This window comes from Sardina pilchardus, chromosome 3 (genome assembly GCF_963854185.1).
Source record: "Sardina pilchardus chromosome 3, fSarPil1.1, whole genome shotgun sequence".
NCBI classification, from domain to species: domain Eukaryota; kingdom Metazoa; phylum Chordata; class Actinopteri; order Clupeiformes; family Clupeidae; genus Sardina; species Sardina pilchardus.
The window spans coordinates 39,824,533-39,832,534 of record NC_084996.1 but is presented as its reverse complement, the minus strand read 5'-3'; positions in this window follow the sequence as shown (position 1 = coordinate 39,832,534).

Genomic DNA, 8,002 nt, shown 5'->3' with positions numbered 1-8,002 from the left:
CTACAGATCCTGTTTCACTACTTCCTCTGTCCACAACTGTTTCAAAATAAAGGTCCTCACTGCAATAATACACTATTAAATCATTTAACCATTGAAACTACTCAACTATTGAACTGTTCAACCATTCCAACTGTCAGTTATCATCCACTATGCCTCCAGTCAACTACATGAAACCTCCATGTACCTAGCAACCAACATAGCAACCATTAAAACGTGTTTATGACCGTTTCCATAGCAACCAACATGATTATACTGCAGTAACTTCTTGTTTCCTGATAGTGGCCACCATGGATACCCTAGCAACAAATGTTTCAAAATAAAAGTCCTCACTAGCAAGTTAGCTAGTTACCATGGTTAGCATAGTTAGCATTGTTAGCATAGTTAGCATTTTTAGCATAACTGCAAAAAATCATCAACTAAGTTAGATAATCAACCTGGTTAGCATTGTTAGCAAATTTAGCATTGTTAGCATAGTTAGCATTTTTAGCACTACTGCTAGAAATCATCGGTTAAGTTAGCTAATCAACCTGGTTAGCATTGTTAGCATTGCTAGCATAGTAAGCATTTTTAGCGTAACTGCTAGAAATCATTAGCTAAGTTAGCTAATCAACATTTTAACATGAATAGAAATCATTAGTTAAGTTAGAACTGGAACGTTTCATCTTTAAACTGTCTACCTTCACACTATCAACTCTCTGTAAACTATGCAACCACCGTGTTTACCCTAGCTACACCTTAGTAACCATATCTACATTATCTATCTATTTTTGCATTTTCATGCACTGGTAATTCCTTGGAATTGCATTTCTAGTTCTTCTTCTAACGCACGCAATTCAGCTTGAACCGTTTAACGTAGAAACTTCATTCAAACTTTGTTGCGTAGGTCTCGCTTATGCCATGTGTGCTTTGTATTTTTCAACTTTGTAACTTTTATACTTTTTAAACTATGAATTAAAAAACGATTTCCCCATAGATTTAACATTGAGCTATTTCCCCATAGACTTAACATTGCTCATTATGACATCACCGCAGCAATTAGAATGTTACGCCAGGTGGCCAGTCCAGGTGCAGCAGCTCTCTCTCTCTCTCAGGCACACTGGCTCTCTTGAGACTACATTTTCTGTTCCCCTGTCAACTGTATCAACATAAGTCTTCCTAATTCCATCCAACTTTCTATCCATTCATCTTCTTCAAACCATTCACTCATCCACCCATTCTAAACAGTCTGCCTATCAACATCAATTAGACGATCTACATTCAACTTTTAAACAATCTACTCTGTCTGAGGCTTTACACTATGGCTCTCTTAAGACTAGCCAGTTAAATTGATTACACCTGTATCTGTATCCACTACTCTCAGAGAGCTGTGTCTCTCCATTCTACAAGAATATAAGGCACATTCCATCCAACTTTCTATCCATTCATCTTCTTCAGACCATTCACTCATCCACCCATTAAACTGTCTATCAACATCTATTAAACAATCTGTCTATCAACATCCATTAAACTCTCTGTCTATCAACATTAATTAGACTATCTACATTCAAGCCACCTGGGCACCAACTGTCAGTTTCTCTGGCTTTAAGCATACAGTCTCTCAGAAGACTACATATCCTGTTCACTGTTTCCTCTGTCCACAACTGTTTCAAAATAAAAGTCCTCAGCGCAATAATACACCATTAAATCATTTAACCATTGAAACTACTCAACTATTGAACTGTTCAACCATTCCAACTGTCAGTTATCATCCACTATGCCTCCAGTCAACTACATGAAACCTCCATGTACCTAGCAACCAACATAGCAACCATTAAAATTAAGCGTTTATGACCGTTTCCATAGCAACCAACATGATTATACTGCAGTAACTTCTTGTTTCCTGATAGTGCCCACCATGGATACCCTAAAAACAAATGTTTCAAAATAAAAGTCCTCACTAGCAAGTTAACTAGTTAGCATGGTTAGCATAGTTAGCATTGTTGGCATAGTTAGCATTTTTAGCATAACTGCAAAAAATCATCACCTAAGTTAGCTAATCAACCTGGTTAGCATTGTTAACAATATAGCATTGTTAGCATGGTTAGCATTTTTAGCATTACTGCTAGAAATCATTGGTTAAGTTAGCTAATCAACCTGGTTAGCATTGTTAGTAAAGTTAGCATTGCTAGCATAATTAGCATTTTTAGCATAACTGCTAGAAATCATTAGCTAAGTTAGCTAATCAACATTTTAACATGAATAGAAATCATTAGTTAAGTTAGAACTGGAATGTTTCATCTTTAAACTGTCTACCTTCACACTATCAACTCTCCGTAAACTATGCAACCACCATGTTTACCCTAGCTACACCTTAGTAACCATATCTACATTATCTATTTTTGCATTTTCATGCACTGGTAATTCCTTGGAATTGCATTTCTAGTTATTCCACTTCTTCTTCTAACGCACGCAATTGAGCTTGAACCATTTAACGTAGAAACTTCATTCAAACTTTGTTACGTAGGTCTTACTTAGGACAGGTGTGCTATGACTTTTCAACTTTGTCACTTTTATATTTTTTGAACTATTAGATAAAAACTATTAACAATTTCCCCATAGACTTAACATTGCTCATTATGACATCACGGCAGCAATTAGAATGTTACCCCAGCTGGTCAGCCACCTGGGCACCAACTGTCAGTTTCTCTCAGGCTCCTCTCTGAAGACTACATTATTCTGTTCCCCTGTATCCTCTGCGCACAACAGTATCAAAATAAGTCCTCCTAATTCCATCCAACTTTATATCCATTCATCTTCTTCAAACCATTCACTCATCCACCCATTCTAAACAGTCTGCCTATCAACAACATCAATTAGACGCTCTACATTGAACTTTTAAACAATCTACTCTGTCTCAGGCTGGCTCTCTTAAGACTAGCCAGTTAAATTGATTACACCTGTATCTGTATCCACTACTCTCAGTAGAGAGCTGTGTCTCTCCATTCTACAAGAATATAAGGCACATTCCATCCAACATTCTATCCATTCATCTTCTTCAGACCATTCACTCATCCACCCATTAAACTGTCTATCAACATCTATTAAACAATCTGTCTATCAACATCCATTAAACTCTCTGTCTATCAACATTAATTAGACTATCTACATTCAACTTTTAAATTATTTACTCTGTCTCAGGCTTTAAGAGTACTCTGGCTCTCTTAAGACTAGCCAGTTAAATTGATTACACCTGTGTCAACTACTCTCAGAGAGCTGTATCAGTGTCTCTCTTAACAAGAATATAAGGCACATTCCATCCAACCTTCTATCCATTCATCTTCTTCAGACCATTCACTCATCCACCCATTAAACTGTCAATCAATATCTATTAAACAATCTGCCTATCAACATCCATTAAACATTCTATCTATCAACATTAATTAGACTATCTACATACAACTTTTAAAGTATTTACTGTGGGTCCCTCTCAAGCAGCGTTTATGTCCTCCCTCGCTCCTCGATCCTCAATGATCTACATAAAGAAAGATAGAAGAAGGGCTAGACTATCCCATTGTTGCTGCTCCATCATTCTTTATGTAGATCAGTGAGGAGCGAGAGAGGACGCGTAAACGCTATGAGAGGCACCTTCTGTCTCAGGCTTTAAGCATACAATCTCATTAAGACTACAGATCCTGTTTCACTACTTCCTCTGTCCACAGCTGTTTCAAAATAAAGGTCCTCACTGCAATAATACACTATTAAATCATTTAACCATTGAAACTACTCAACTATTGAACTGTTCAACCATTCCAACTGTCAGTTATCATCCACTATGCCTCCAGTCAACTACATGAAACCTCCATGTACCTAGCAACCAACATAGCAACCATTAAAATGAAGTGTTTATGACCGTTTCCATAGCAACCAACATGATTATACTGCAGTAACTTCTTGTTTCCTGATAATGGCCACCATGGATACCCTAGCAACAAATGTTTCAAAATAAAAGTCCTCACTAGCAAGTTAGCTAGTTAGCATGGTTAGCATAGTTAGCATTGTTAGCATAGTTAGCATTTTTAGCATAACTGCAAAAAATCATCAACTAAGTTAGCTAATCAACCTGGTTAACATTGTTAGCAAATTTAGCATTGTTAGCATAGTTAGCATTTTTAGCATTACTGCTAGAAATCATCGGTTAAGTTAGCTAATCAACCTGGTTAGCATTGTTAGTAAAGTTAGCATTGCTAGCATAATAAACATTTTTAGCGTAACTGCTAGAAATCATTAGCTAAGTTAGCTAATCAACATTTTAACATGAATAGAAATCATTAGTTAAGTTAGAACTGGAATGTTTCATCTTTAAACTGTCTACCTTCACACTATCAACTCTCTGTAAACTATGCAACTACCATGTTTACCCTAGCTACACCTTAGTAACCATATCTATATTATCTATTTATTTTTGCATTTTCATGCACTGGTAATTCCTTGGAATTGCATTTCTAGTTATTTTCTTTATTATTATTCCGCTGACAGCTTTTTCTAACCGCAATTTCTCTTCAACCGTTTAACTTAGAAACTTCATTCAAACTTTGTAACGTAGGTATTCTAATGGATCGGGTTGCTATGACTTTTCAACTTTGTAACTTTTATACTTTTTGAACTATAAATTAAAAACTATTAAAAATTTCCCCATAGACTTAACATTGGCCTCTATGACATCACAATCGGGTCGTTGAGCAATTAGAATCTTATGCCAGGTGGCCAGCCCCACCTGCAGCAGCCCTCTCTCTCTCAGGCTTTAAGCATACAATCTCTCTGTGAAGACTACATATCCTGTTAACTGTTTCCTCTGTCCAAAACTGTTTCAAAATAAAAGTCCTCACTGCAATAATACACTATTAAATCATTTAACCACTGAAACTACTCAACTATTTAACTATTCAACCATTCCAACTGTCATTTATCATCAACTATGCCTCCAGTCAACTAAATTAATCCTCCATGTACCTAGCAACCAACATAGCAACCATTAAAATTAAGCGTTTTTGACAGTTTCCATAGCAACCAACATGATTATACTACAGTAACTTCTTTATTCTTGATAGTGGGCACCATGGATACCCTAGCAACTACTGTTTCAAAATAAAAGTCCTCACTAGCAAGTTAGCATTGTTAGCATGGTTAGCACAGTTAGCATTGTTAACATAGTTAGCATTTTTAGCATAACTGCTAAAAATGATTAGCTAAGTTAGCTCATCAACCTGGTTAGCATTGTTAGCATAGTTAGCATTGTTAACATAGTTAGCATTTTTAGCACAACTGCTAAAATGATTAGCTAAGTTAGCTAATCAACGTGGTTAGCATAGTGTCAGTACACGATCCGTGACTGCTGTAAATTCGTACTGCGCATGCGCATAATCTTGCGCATGCGCAGAAACTCACCGTGTTTTTTCGATTGTTTACGACACTTGCATGATCGGTTCTGCGCATGATTGTATCTATATGGCTCTGGTTTATATACCGTTAGAAGTAGAAGAGTAATAAAGTATAAATAGTTTAAATGTACATGTTTTAATGAACAAAAATAAATATAGCGGTTACCCAGACAGCAATTACTAGCTCGAATAAACGTCGATCGCTCGTCTGGGTTGCGTTTACAAAGTTAGCTACTTGCTAATGTTAGCAGCTTGGCTGGTTGCTAAGCGAATTCCAGACACTAGCAACTGTGACTCGATGTCCTCACGCTAACCATTAGAACTAGAAATCTAAGTCTTTGCTTTCGCATGTTGCACTATTTTTTACAGTCTATGATGTTACATAGCAGCTTTACGTCAAATCAATGATCTTAGTCTCATGTCACACACACTACGCACAAATGTACACATTCACACTAAATATTCATGCTAAATCTTAATCATGAAATACAGCTGATCTGGGAAACACACTTTCTTTTAGTGGCCCGTAAAGTTTGCATGCGTGCATGCACACCTGTATGCCTAATATAGTATGTAAATACTTTGACTGGATCAGACAGAATGGGAAAGATGAACACCTACATTTAAGTGAATGCTATTATGGCTATTGATGAATTAAAAATATCAAGGTGAACCAACTTGTTGTGTTGACAAAAAAATGGACTCAATTATTGTTTATTACTATTATTTTATTGCATACTCGAAGTAGAACGCATCTTGGCAAACCCCTTCAAGGTTATGGAGTGTAGGCCTATTGGTTTTCATCCTTTTGAAGATGCTCTGCAACTTCCAACTGTAAATACACCTCAGTATCACCTCACCTCTTGAATTTCCCCTTGGGGATCAATGAAGTATCCATCTATCTATCTATCTATCTATCTATCTATCTATCTGTAGTAGGCTACAAGAGACCCCCCCCGCCCCCTTCTTTGTCATGAGTGTATATATATTTTTAAATTACCACATAAGTCTAAGACTAAACAGAACTGAAGAGTGTGCGTGCCTCTCTTTCCACAAATCATGTGTAGTGGTAGAGTCATAAGAGGTCAAAATGGCAAAACATGATTTAGATAACTTATTGGTGTATTCATCTCCAGTAGGGTTGATTACTGCAATGGGTTTTTCGCTTGGGTGTCATTGAGTCAAGCCCCCATCTACTTCTTTGGCTTCCGAGGTTTTCTGTGAAAGAGAATCACCTTGAGTTGACAATTTTTCATTTTAAGAATGCACTTTATTCACATCAATGTATTATAACTGGTTGGGCACCGAAACACTGTTCTGGTATGGCAGAGGTGCCAACGCAAATGGTAGTAACTGTACCGAATGACCGCAATACCATAATAAACTACGAGTCCCTGTACATCATGCACCATTTCTAATATCTTGCTCTGATAGCACCACATTAAGATACAGTTAGCTAACATAACCACTAGATGTACAAGCTTAAAGCTGAGGGGTGCACCACATAGGTAAGTGGACAGTGTTTGAGAACTCACATGAACAAATAAAGTACCTTGTCAAAAGTCTAGCAGCTACTATGTAAAAGGCTGTGAAACCCACAGCAAGCTGTTTAACATTCAAATGTATTGCACTGCGATATTGAGTATAACTTAGTGCTGAGTACAACTTTGTCTTAACAATAATAGCAATAGCGACAGTACCCTCTAGAATTATTGGCACCCTTGGGTATTACTAAAACCTGTATAAAAACGAATCTTTTGGTGATTAATTGTACTCCCACAATAAAAACAATGAGGAAAAAATATATGATTTAGGCTACCTAAGATCATCTGTCCCCATGTTACACCCTAAAAACTACCAACTCTTGGAAGAGTCCGTCAATGCAAACGGTCATGTCCCACTGAAAGATGGTGTTAACAAGCACATAGAAGGGTGGAATATAACTAATTATACCACTGCTTGGTCAAATTTCCTATTGTGATGCGCTGTTTGGAACGTGCATTATTTTTCTATATACCGCACGGCTATGAAGTAGTTCCCTACTTTTGGGCTTATTACACTTGAATATTAATTCGCCAATGTCAATGTAACGGTAAAAACAACAACGTTGTATCTAAGACAGCGGCAATATAAACGAAAGTGATAGTAGGGTCATTCTCTAATTCAGGGTACATTCCATGTCAGCAAAAAAGCAAAATAGCGCTGTCCTTTCTCAGTGGAACATTAAATGTCTCAATATAGTATATTAATTCAGTGTTACATATCTGTTATCTGCAGAGCTTAAACATTAACTGTTTTTGAGTTTTTTAAATAAAAAACAGGTTTTTACTTGAGAGTTGGTCAACTATGTTACGGACAAACAGGGTGTTACAAAAAACATTAAATTCAGTCTTGCACTTGAAATGAAATGCAATTTAGAAGGCTCTTGAGTCTATTTCTGCTACACATACAATAGTTATTTTAAATTATTTTTAGAACCAACCTTTTTTTAAAGATGAATATGCAATGCATGTATAACCGTCCTTATGGACGAGGATATTTTTCATTATAAATCTCCATTTAAGCTATCTTTCATCATTCAAAAA